Below are 14,207 nucleotides of genomic sequence, written 5' to 3' on the forward strand. Positions count from 1 at the left end.
TTACTTTCTGTCTTGTAACACAAACTAAAATAATATTCGTATGTTTAATATAAATATAGAAAAACCACGAAATTCTGAATATAGTTTATTTATTTGATAAAATATGCAATCTTACTCTCTAAAACTTTTAGAGTGAATCTTATTCTGGAGAGTGAAATCTCACTCTTAAAGACTGGAAATCGAGCCACTCTTTTTCAAGACTGGCTCAATTTTCACTCTTCAGCATGAGATTCCATTTTAAAGAAATTTAGAGGCTATCGTCAAGATATTCTACTTTTACATTAAGTTCGTTCTTTTTAGCTGAACTTCTTGCACATTCTTTTCTCTTTTTCTCTCCGGAGAAGTTCAATAAAAAGAAATAGGCCTATTCTTGAGATTAGATTAGTGTACAACGATTTTAATACGATTTGTGTACACTAGTGCATGCAACCGAATTCGCTATTACTCGGCACGAAGTCGCATAGTATCGTGTCGCGACAGTTTCGCACGAACGTTTCCATTCTCGAGGGTCCCCCCTTAGATCAAACGAAATGGTCTTTCTTTCGACTTCCACCAACACGACGGAGGTGTCGTCTGATCTTACGTGTCTGGAATTTTGTTCTCGGAATATTTACAACTTTTTATACGCACTTCTCAAATATTCAGCCCTTTATTGTTAGTCCGGATCTACTTCTAGGTATTTTAAGGTCTTAAACCGTAAGAAACTGAATTACAACTGCAAATGCAAAGAAAATAATCGATTGTCCATTTCTTATGGATTAAAGCTTAAAAATCTATTATCTATAGATTCGGATTTATCCACAGAAGCTTATAGTAACCCAATAACGTTTTTATTTATAAACGTAGATTAAACTTTTTCTTATGTCCATTTCTACCACAAGTAGTTTAATTTTTTAATCTTGGTTCAACTAACTGTTCATTTTTTTCTAGTTCTAAGAATTAGAAAAAAGTAAAGAATAAATAGAATCGAGATTAAAGTTAATCTACATTGATGGAAACAGAATAAAAGAAGAGGTCTATTGCTATAATATTGTTGTGTAATATTTCTACAATATTGTTACAAATGTTGCTGCAATTTTGTTGGAATGATGTGTACTGTATGAGTAAGATATCTAACTCTTCCCACATTAACTCGAATATATACTTTAAAATAATCAAGTATAATCACCAAGAAATGCATAGTAATATGTCGCAGAAATAGAAGAAAAAATGTCTCAAGATCGCACTCATATATTTTCATTATTTTTAAAAAACGTTAGCATTTTTAGTTGTTAATGATAGTTCGAAAATTATCTAAAGATACGTTATTATAAATGACACGTTCAGAAATACGTTATTATAATCTCTCAATGAAATTTACATGTATCGGTACGCAAGAAGTACGATTTACCGCGCGGTTAAATGTAAATGTATGTAGCCAGCGGAGTAGACAGAATAAAAAAGACAAGACGGTAGACGACGACGACGCTGTAGAGACTTGTGCGAGACGGTGTGTTCCCATACGTCTAACGATCATTTCTTTTTCTTCGACCTTCCTTACTCCTTGGATATTCGCGATATAACGCGTCATCGTCGCCGAGTAGAATAGTTTCACTAAACTATTCTGACATTCTTTAAAAGTGTTCATAAAATAATAATTGCATGAGATTGTGTTTGCTCATCGCGATGGCATGCTTATCAGAATCCGTATTTTTTTTTTATACATTATCGTTAAGTATGAGTTGTACCTAAGAATTATATATAAATTTATAAGAGTTATACATTACATTGATATTTTTTTTGCTTTTTTTTATTTATATTACTTAAGTAATATTATTTTTGTGTCAGTATGTATATGATATGTAAGAAAATATCAATAATTTAAGAGAATATACATATAACATACGTAGCACAAAAAGTCTAAAGCGATTTTTTTTTAATTTTTTGCAGATTACTTATCAATGTGAATCTTGATGAAGTGATATATGCAATTTATTCGTACACTTCATCGATTTATTTATCTATTTTGTGCATTAATAATTTTTAAAAATAAAATTAATTTTTAATTTAAAAAAATTATATATATCTATATTTAACTCAAGAGTTAGGAATTTGATAAAAAAAAAATCTAAAAAGAAATATTCAGATTAGTATAAATTGTGTGTATAAATTGTGTCGATAGCAATAAAGTATTCACGATGTCTAATTTTTTTGTATATGCGGGAAAATTGGAATCTTAAATGTGATATACATTTAATACACTTAAATGTGACATCACTTAGTGTAATATTAGTTTTATTTAATTTCTGCTAAGACTCTTAGCCAAAAATAATTCAATACGAAATTCCAACAGTCAGTAAATAATATTATTTAGGCTGGGTTGTTCTTTCGGTAAACTTCAGCTCCATATCTTATATTCTAACTCTTTTATGTTCTTATTCTTTTACTCTTTTGTTTATCCAATAAATAAATTATTATATAGTTTATCTGAAGATGAAACAATTGGCCCTTCCTTAGTATAATAAATTAAAAGTAAATTAAAAATAATGCATATCTCAAAAGATAAAAAACTATGACATATAAGATTCATATCTAAAAACATTAAAAGGCAAATGTACAGGAGTATAAATTAATTCTCGGCCTTTTTCAAAATTCAATGTTTATTTTTAAAAAATACTGTTACATTTTAGTCTGGGAAGTAATTTCCATCTATACATTTTTGCCACTTCATCAGAAAATTGACGGATATCTTCGCGGAAAAAAGACAGTGGTTTCGATTCAATGAAGTCATCGGAACATTTTTTCACATCTTTTTCTGTTTAGAAGTGAGAATCTGCTAAATGATGCTGTAGCGATCGGAATAAGTGATAATCCGATGGGATTAGATCAGGAGAATATGCATGCAACAATATTTCCCAACTCAACGCATAGATAAATTTCTTCGTCGCTTTCGCTACATTGTCGTGCACTTGCCATGTCCTGGTGTACAGTCTTTTTTCTTCTCAATGGCATCACTCAGTTGGTCTTGATAACATTGAACAATAATTGTTTCATATTTTAATAACTCGTAGTATATACGCCTTTGTAATCCCATCAAATACACAATAAAATTTTTTTTGCGTGAATACACTATTAATCGCAATCTCTTTCGAGAATTCGTCAGGTCGAACTAACAATTTTCTTTTCCGATTGTTATACACCTATTTTCGTCGCCAATCACTACTTTATAAAGGAAATCTTTTCTTTTAAAACGCAAAAGCAATGATCCAGCTATATCACAGCGTCTCTCTTTATTGTCTACACTAAGCATATGCGGAATCCAACGACACGCTTTCTGGATCAGTCCTAGCTTTTATAATCATACTGAAACAGTTTGCGTCACTTCAAGAGCTTGTGCGAGTTCTAATTGCGTTTAACACGAATTTTCATTCAATAGATTCTCTAATTCTTGGTTTTCAAATTTTTTCGGCTATTCAAAACAAACTTCATCCGACAAATAGAAATTTCCTTTGCGAAATTATGTAAATACGAAATTGCATCTTCTCCGAAGATCGAACATATCAAAATTTGTTGCTTCGGCGGCATTTTTTTTTTTTTTATTTCAAACATGAACGATATACAGATGAAGATGCTTTTTCTGAAATGACATTCGTTCCGCACAAACTTCACTTATTTTTTGAAGTTATGTTAATTCAATTGTCAATTGTATAATTGAATGTTAATGTTCTTAGGTTGATCTTGAATATCCCAAACAGGGTCGGAACTTAACAATTTATATTAATGTTATAGTTAATTTTAAGGGAGGACCGAGAATTAATTTATACACCTATTATTTCTTTTGAAATAATACTATAACTTATGACTTTTTAGAATATTCTAACATTACACAAGATTAATTCAGTAGTGAAAATAGAAAGTAATATTTTATTCTAGGATGCGCGTGCGAATAATAATTTGAAATTTTTACAAATATATCTAAAACTATCCCTGATAACATGAATTACTATCATGTATGTTCATTATTGCTTTAATTTATATCAAAATATTACGCGACGTAATTGTATGAAAAGAATCTTGTTGACCAATTATTTAAATCTATGCGTTTTAGATTATAATAAGTAGAACAAGAGAGAACGTGTATTTCTGATTCTAATAAAAAGAAATTAGAGAGACGTATCTATTTATATGCCAGTGTAAGATCAAAACGAATTAAAATATAGAGATTATTGAAAAAAGTAATAATTACGATAAGCTATCAATTGTAGAAAGTAAATTGTGAAGTTCAAGTATAGTAAATTAATGTTAATAATTTCGCGGAGAAATTAGTTTTACTTTTTACCACATGAAATGAAATTAATCGTTGCCTTTGAATAATATTTATATTTCCATCATAAATCTCATCATTGATTTAAATTTCATTAAACTTTCGATGAAACTTGCATATTCTCGTACATATCCACAGATAAATATATCATTCTTATAATGTTACAATGTTTTCGACATTTGATTAGTCTTGTTTTAAAAAAAATTTTTTTTTTTTTTTAATTAAAAAAATGAATCTTTTTGCCATGATAGCATGATCTGTACATGGATGATAACAATTTTATAATATAATGATTGTGAACGTTTTCTTTAACATTATATCGAATATCTCTAAAAAATAGGTAATAGAATTTTGAGATCTTTTTATAATTTGTTTTAAGATTAAAAATTATTTATTTAATATTATGTTTAATTGAATTTTTATATAAATTTTTTGAAAATTAAAAAAGTCAAACGTTCTTTAATAGACGTTTTAATTTGTTCGAAAGATAATAGGTAACGATATTTATTGTTATGTTAATGTAACAGTTTTACATTATCTGTAGCATTTAATCAGAAATCTACATTCTTATCTGTATACAATATCGTATAAATAAGAATGTAGATTTGTTAGATAATAACGTAAAATTGTTATATTGTATATTAACATAATATTAACATAATAATAAATATCGTACGGACATGACACTCATGATTATTTTATGTGCAATATAATTAACAATACTATTAAAAATATATACATTCAGTTACACAAACAACTTATTAATTTTTACGATTAAATTACTTACATAAAAAGATAAAATATTAGAGCTCTATAAAGTTAGCAGGACCAAATTAGCAGAATCAAATCGGATCTATCGGAATTTTTAGTACTCATTTTGTATTAAATTATACTATTAATGATAATTTTGTACTATGTTTCGAAAAAAATCGTGGCGCTGCTAACTTAATATTAAGCTAGCAGGACCAATTCATAATAAAAAGAAAAAAATGAAAAATAATATCAAAAATTAATAGGATTGAATTTGTATTATTTTGTACTACCAAAAATAATTCTATATTATTATGTCATTTTCTTCAAAAACAAAAAATCTTACTTTTTTTCGTGAAACATGTGTCTCATATTTTTATTTATATACAATAAAATATGTTTAAAACAAATTTTAAAAAAATTAAAATTAAAATACTCGCTTTGATGTGGAATACTTCATAGATTGTAAATATATACTAATAAAATCATTTTAAGGAGAAAATATGTAAAATATTAACTTACTTTCAATGGTATGTACAAATTAATTGTGTTAATTCAGTTGTGTTAATTTTTGCCCTTATGTTTTTTTTTAAATAAATGATTTGCTTAAATATTAAAGCTGCTATTATTGTTTTCTTAGAAATGACACATAATATGGAATTGTTTTTGGCGATACAAAATAGTACAAATTAAATCTTATTGATTTCTGATTTTTTTTTTCTTTTATTTTGAATTAGTTCTGCCAATTTAATATTAAGCTAGCAGCGCCACGATTTTTTTTTTAAATGGCATACAAAATTATCATTAATACTACAATTTAATACAAAATCAGTACTAAAAATTCTGATAAGTTCGATTTGATTCTGCTGATTTGGTCCTCCTAGCTTTATAGAGTTAAATATTAATTAATTTTATATTTTATTTATCTTTTTGTTCAGATAATTATTATAAAAAATATTGTAGCAATAAAAATGCAATGTACATATGTATCGCATATGTATCAGCATAAAAACATATCTTCAGGATTTAATCATTGTAGTTACGATAACGTAAAAATCCTTATTGACTTTTTAAACTCGGTTGCATCGATATAGGTACAAATAAATAAATCGATAAGGATGCATATACACGATATGTCATAAATCAATCCTTTTGAAACATCGCGTGACCGACCTTGATTTCATCAAGTTCTTGTCGTTCAAAGGCTATTCTTTAGAGCTGCACCTACGCATTTATATGCATATCTCTCCCTCCACCACCCCCGCCTTTCCCAATGTAAAAGCTGTAACCTACAAGTACTGCAGTGTAATTGACAATCGAGAAATCATGATTTGATCGGACATGAGACATATCCGTGCTATTTCCGACTGTTGGGAATTGTATTGGTATCTATAAAATCGTAATATCTATAAAAGTGAACGTTGATTTTCTAATTTGAAAAATCGCAATAAGATTTTCCAATTGTAAAACAAATTCATATATATTCTTTAATATTAAATGAATATTAGAAATATGCAGATTTATTTGATATTTTTTTAAAGAATAATATGATATATTCAATCGTAATATACAAAAAATTATTAATTAATATCGCTATCATTTTACCGCTGTCACATTGAAAAAAAATGTATTAAATTTTAATAAATAATTGTTTGAATAGTATAACATTTATTTATAAAAAATAAATATTTGTTAAATGAAACATTTAATAAGTAAATAAATGGCTGTTGTACCAAATAAATATATATTTACATCTAAATAAATATTCAACTGGCACTTAATATTCAAACAAATATTTATTAAAATTTATTAAAATTTAGTATATTTTTCTCTCAATGCACACAAACACATTTCCACCTCTATTTCATATAAAATATATATTTTTTTCTATGAAATATTAACTATATTCAAATTCAGCGAGTAGAAAATGTAAATTCAATCCGACTACTTCATTAATCCATCAGCCAGATTAATTGAACAGTATACTGTCGGATACAGATATTTGCTTTATAGCGGCATATAACAAGCCGCTTGATGTGTAAAGATGCCAATAGGAAAGGCGGATGGGTACACAGGAGGGTGCCGGTGCCGTTTGGGATAATATGACAAAGATTGGGAGGCACGAGACGGTAGAGGGCGAGAGTATGGACAGACATAGAAAAGCCAGGTGTTTTGTGGCATAGGACGAGACCACCCTCTGCCTGCCTCTACTCCCTCTTTAAGGGACCAACCGTTCAGCTTGGAACAGCTCGATTCGTGTCTCCTTTTTCTCTGCTCCTGATTTATCCATAAATTCTGCTAAGCGCTTTATAATATTTCATCTTATTCAAATCCTTATTTATTGATATATTTTTATTTGTTACAGTAAACAGAGTAAACACATAATAAAAGCAAATTTTCATAAATGTCAATTAATTAAGCGAATTAAGATCGGAGAAAAAAATACCAACAATTTATAAGTATTTTGTATTATCGTAGAAATCTTAAATATCATAGTTTTGTTATAAATCAAAATTTTTTTTTCTACGATAGAAAGTGGTGATTTTATGTCCTTATACTGATAATCTATTATTGTTGACAAATTTGAATGAAGCAAAAAATAAAAAATTTTTTTTTTTCATTTCATTATCGAATAAATTTTTCGACACAGTGGACTATGGTTCCTCACTCAACTACTAGAAAATTTCAATCTTTTGCAGGCTTTCATTCCTTTTGCAGGTATCTGCACGCACCTACCATTTCCTTGGTATTCGTAATAAATAGTTGTTTTCATATTTGTTTTGTTTAACCCTAGTAGGTCATTCATGGGTTCAATGTACCCTATGTGATTTTTTACATTGCTATAATTTTTTTATAATATAATTTGAGAAGATCTGAATTTAAATATTTTAGAATTTTTTTCTAAAGTGATTATTTTTTGCGAATTTTTCAAATAACATTTCTTTGTAATTAATTGAAAATAAAATATTATTTATTTGATTCATATTTATCTGTCTTTGTCTGATTTTAAAATATAAATTTCACACGTTTTGAGCTAAAAAATACGTATTCAGTCCAGAAATATAGCGTGACAAAGTTGTAGGGTTTCACAAACCCTGATGTGACCGCGAAGGTAACCAAAAATAACAATGACCTACTAAGGTTAAGCTGAGATAACTTAATATACTCAAGCTATATAAATTTCACATGAATTCAATACGTTTACAAATATCAGATTAAAATTTTTATTTTGTAACTTACAAATAAATGAAAGATGTATTCTCTTGAAACGTTCGGATTGTATTTGTAATAATGCTTAGATTCAATGAATGTTCTTTCCAACTTAGAGATGTCTTACGCTTGTCCTGAGGAAAATTAGCGATGCGCACGCTTCGTTCATGAAAGATCGTTTTTCGTATTTTGAAGTGTAAAATGAGTGCTAATGAATGCATACGTGTATGTAACATTTTAAAGAACCTACAAACTATACTCCCCCCCTTTGAGAAAATACCGAATAATAATTTAACAGCAAATCTTAATCAAGAAAGAAATAATTAACCTTATTTAAATACAATTATTATATATAAAATTATTTTTGTGAATCATCGATTGATACATGAACTGTTATCGTTTGATTGGAAGATAACGTAAAGATCTTGTCGATCTCTTTACTTCGCCGAATTCGGTTTTAATAGTAGCGATTCGAATTATTCCATCTTTGCCAGGGTGCTCATTTTTGCACTCTATCTAAAGCCCATTTCGTGCAAGATAGATTTTTATCTTTTATAAGGACAATCATATCAAGTTTTGATTTTTGGTTCATTTACTTCGCGTTTGAAGTTCATTTAAATTCAAGATGCCATTGTGACCAAAAATCCTGACGTACCTTCGTGATATGCTGCCAAACAGATAATTGGTTTGCCAGAGTAGATAGTAAGTCTTTTTCTGGTAAAAAATAGATCAAATAATGAGCGGGGGACGAGGCTAATAAGTCATTTGGATCAATTGAAATTGCGATAATGGATCTGGATGTAAATAGATATTCACCTACGATGCGTTTAAAATGAATAGCTATATATCGAAGATTTCCACAAATCTCTGAAATGCAGTGCCACAGTATAAAATGCCAATCAATGCGATGTTGACTCTCAAAATTATGCACAATGTTTTTCAGAATTAAGTAAAACATACATTTCTTTTAATTAATTATTTGCACCTACAAAATTTTTTTCGTTGTCCAAATATATTTGATTTGATAGATCTTGTTTTGCAATGAAACGCCGCAAAGCAATAAATTCATCAATTGATAAGTCAGTCTTCAACTTCAAGATGCATTGTTTTAATTGTTATACATATGAATATGCATACATATACTTTGATTTTTGTTACGAATTTTTTTTCTTGAATAAAAATTTCTTGAATGATAAAAGGGTCTGCAGAAATCGATATCGATATTAATAAATAGTACAATTTTGCATACACGAGATGAAAGATTTCCCATCTTATATTCAATTGCGCTAGCGAGTTTAACCTAAAACAACATTTGCATAGACATATGATGTTAAGAACTAGGTTTTGTTCATCGCCAAAATTTTTGTCTAAGGAAATATAGAGTAGTTTGAATCCTGGAATGAAAATGCATCTCGTGAATTTCGCGTATAATGTATAATACGATCAGTCATATACAGTGTCAACTTTGCAGCAAAATCATATGTTTACATGATGAAGCTATATCTCTCTCTTGAAGACGTTCTCCGACATATAGCAAACTTTTGTTATTTAGAAATGGACTTAAGTTAGAAATTTTAGATTTAGCTGCAGGATTTTTATTCTTAAGTCTTTTGATTTAGAGAATCGGTCGGTTTGAATCATCTTTATTACTCGTGTTTCAGCTTCAATAATTTCCTCCGTGCACAAAGGCCTGGAAAATTTATTAGCAGATCGAAAACGTAAACAATATGCAACGAATTAAGTAATTTTTAATAAGAAAAATATTTTTAAAATATATTAGAATTATTGGAAGCGGTAATAAGACATATGTTTTTTCTTAATTCGGGAATTTCGTTCATTTGAATGAATTCAAAAAACCATTCTCCTTTATCTTTAAGTAACCATGGAGAGCCTGAAAATCATGTTTGATTTTGCAAAAACTTGTAAAGTAATTGACTCCTCAAAATCGCATCGGCTAGATTATCCTTTGATTTAACATATCGCCATTCAGTCGTAAGACTTTGAATTTCCCGTAACCCGATTGCAACGAAAGTATTAAGCAGATGAGGCGTTTTTAACTAATGTAATACAATTACATAATGTAATACAATTGGCCCAGTCATTAATATATCGTTTAATGATATTCCAGAACTTGTCTTCGCGGAAGCATCGAACACTATTCGCACTTTAGTAGTATTTCTAGATTTTTTAACGACTGCGTGATGAGGCGTATAATATTCGCTCTCATCTGATTCTTCAATCAGAGATATGTAATTCAGTTTTAATTTTTATTCCTCTAGTATTCGAAAATATTCAGCCTTTAACATCTACCTTTAACTTTCGTTCTAAAGTTATTAATCTTTTTAACGCGAGAGTGCGAGAAACTTACACATTGACTTGTTTTGTGAAAAGGCATGCGAACCACATAACGTCCATTATTTTCACGTAAAATCGTATTTATAAAATATGATTTACATGCGATATCTTCTTCAGATTTTGGTTTGTCCAATATGATCTCTTCTATATTCCAAAAATTATTTATCTGAGTTTTTACATTTGTTAAGCAACGTGTTCCATTCTTAGACAATTTCTTTGGCATATCACCAGTAATAACTTAGCTAAGACGCGTCTTTTGCAAATAAAATTAATACCTTCTTGAGATAAATTAATTTGACCGATAAAGAGCAAAGCGCCACTCCGGGCCCAATTAACAAAATTATATTTTACTGAATCAGGTAAATGAAAATTCAAATCTGCCAATTTGATATTAGGAGGAATTTTTATCAAGTCGCGTGGGAAAGTCCTTGAAGAACTAAAACTTGTGATATCACGTTAAATAAATCAAATCTTTACGAAAACCTTATATATGGATTATATATAACTATATATAAATAGTATGGATTTGTATGATGTTTTTCGATTTAGTACAGTTGTGTAATTGAACCGATAGATAATGAACATCCAACTACGTTTGTATTTAGTTGTTTCAGTTGATGGAGTTTGAAATAAAATTAGCTGTTGTACAGGTATCTAATAAAGCGCGACATTTAATTAGTTTACATTCTCGATCTTGAATATGAACTATAATGTGTTTGTTAGCAATTGTGGCAATGAAGCATTCAAGGTTATGAAAGCAACTATTTGATTGAAGACCGAATCTCTTAGTCATTCGTTTTGAGTCGAAGCTGATTTTGTTGCGCTAAATTTATTAGCCGAAGAGCTGTTGTCGTAATGCAATATTATAATGTTTTTGACAAATTGTACAATTTGAGAACTTACATGGGACACCACGATGAGACCGCAAGCAATTAAAACAAATCTTTACATTTTTTACTGCTTCGATACGTTTCTGCACAGACAATTGCTTAAACTTTTTCCATGAGTAAAGCGGATGACATTTAATTTTACATATCACACAATTGCAGGAAGTTTATAAATAAATGCTTGATTAGATAGAATAATTCGTTTTTTTTTTTTAATCGATAGTCCTTATCTTATTTCTATCGGACTCTATTTCTTTAGATTTTTCGCGTTTTGACGCACAGACCGCAATTTTATACTGAAATTCATATATTTCAGGCTTTGGAAAATCGTCTCTTTCGAAAGTGATTCACGAGAGATCTCCCATTTTTCCAATGTAACTTTAGGCAATTTGTTTTCTATAATATGAACTAACATCTCGGATCCAACGGAAACCCCTAAGTATTCAAAGAAGCACCGTGTTATTGCATGTCATCCGCGAATTTAGTCAAACCGTTTGCTTTCTTTATCTAATGCAGACAAATTCAGTATAGACTTAAGATGCCGAGAAATTAAAACGTGCTTTATACGAGCGTTCTAAAACATCCCAGGCGTCAGATTAATTTATTCCGTCAATTGCGAAAATTCGCAATTTTATTAACAGCTTCACCAGTCAAAACTTATTTTAGATACTGTAACTTGTCGATGTCTATTAAGTCCGACTGAGAATCTATCATACTGTAAAATGCATTCTTAAAGGAAAGCCAGCTTTCATATTTCCTGTCAAAGATTGGTAAAGGCCGGTAACTTAATTCGTCACTTCTTAATCGGTTATACCGAAACCTCTGAACTACCTATTCGCGCATCAGCATTGGATGTACCATTATTTTGTTTTGTTTATTTCTGACGATTTCAAAATATCTTCAATTTTTGCCGCGAGTAAATAAAAACGTTTTTGTATAACAACGAATTCAGATTTTTGCGCTTCATTAAGATCTAATATCGCCAGCTCATCATTGAGATCTTCAAATCAGTGAATCAATTAAATTGAGCTATTCTTTTCAACGAAATATTATCTGATTTACTCTTATCGAGAACATATTTAAATCTAATTAGTAATCTGTGATTTTAGAAAAGAATTTTTGTATTTTATAATGTTGTATTTTATAATATAATTAATGTAATCCTATCTGACATTGCATTATAACAAAGATGTACGCGAAAATGAATGAAACTAAAACGATTTAGCTTAATGTCCAATGAGTAGATGAGTGTTTCCGATTGTTGTTCCGCCACTTAGATGTCTGTATTCCGTTGTTTAGATGTTATGTTTACGGATGCACCACGCCGAAGTTCAATGGGCTGCTGCTTATATCGTGATATCACTCATGGATATCCTCTTGAGCAATACTTCTCGAATGATTGGTGGGAAGCCCCTTGGTGCCTCTCAGAGGCACCAAAAAATGTTTTGTTTAAGCTGAGATAACTTAATATACTCAAGTTATAAATTTTGCATGAATGTGTGTGTGTGTGTGTGTGTGTGTGTGTGTGTGTGTGTGTGTGTGTGTGTGTATTGAGTTGTCCGGAAAGTTCGTGCCGATGTTGAAGGAAAATTGAAACGCAGAAAATTTAAATTTTAGTATACATTTATTAAATTATATAAGTTGGTCGGCATGAACTTTCCGGACAACCCAATATATATCAGATTAATAAGTTTTTATTTTATAAGTTACAATAAATGAAATGCAAGATGTATTCACTTGAAACGTTCCGATTGTATTTGTAATGCTTAGATTCAATGAATGATCAATAAATATTCTTTCCAACGCTTAGAGACGTCTTATGCTTGTCTTGAGGAAAATTAGCGATGCGCACGCTTCATTCGTATGAGAGACCGTTTTCGTATCTTTATTCATATAACGCTTGGGAACGTTCAACAACATCCTGTGATCGTTTGATAACGCTCGAATATTTTATAATTGTCTTAAAACAAAAAACGCGTCTTATGGGAAAATGTCTTTCTACGAATTAATTTTGGATATGTAGTTCTTTTCATTCTGAACAAATATCTCTATGGATACAATTGGATCCTATGAGCTGTTTTCGTGCTACAAACCTTGAAAGGTTCAATAATCATGTAAAATCTGGATCTTTCGAAGCTTGTAACATGGAAACGGCTCATAGGATTGAGACATTTGTTCAGAAGAGAACGTATCCAAAAATTAGCCAAATCCGCAGAAAGACATTTTCCCATAAGATTAGTGTGGAATTCTTTATATTTTTGACAGCGCATAATTTTGGCAGCGTGTTAAATTACACAATAATTACCACAAATCTCAAAGAATTATCGGAAATCGGCCAGCGTCTCACACATATACATTAAAAGGCGCATTTCTCGAATAATAAAAACTGTTTAAAAAATTAACAATTAATTTATATCATCAGAACTCTCCGGAAAGCGTTAAAACATATTCAGATTCACTATTCAAGCACCAATAATGTTAAATATTTTAGAATACGAAGTGTCTCTATTATAACAATTAGACTCGAAGAAAAGGAATATGATAAAGAACATAAAACAAATGTGATTTTAAATAATCATTAAATCGCAAGATAATAAGATTATTAATTTTTTATTATTAAAATACTAAATTGAATATTTTTTTTTACTTAAAATGTGGAAAATTACAGAACTTTTGGAAAGATAAAATACTGTATGTTAACA

General features: G+C 29.4%; 1 protein-coding gene across 1 annotated transcript in view; it reads left to right on the forward strand.

Annotated features, from left to right (window-relative positions):
* LOC108685743 overlaps nucleotides 1-14,207 on the forward strand; it is a 38,052-nt gene that overhangs the window by 1,128 nt on the left and 22,717 nt on the right. The window lies entirely within an intron of this gene.

The sequence above is a fragment of the Atta colombica genome, unplaced genomic scaffold (genome assembly GCF_001594045.1).
Source record: "Atta colombica isolate Treedump-2 unplaced genomic scaffold, Acol1.0 scaffold155, whole genome shotgun sequence".
Classification (NCBI taxonomy): domain Eukaryota; kingdom Metazoa; phylum Arthropoda; class Insecta; order Hymenoptera; family Formicidae; genus Atta; species Atta colombica.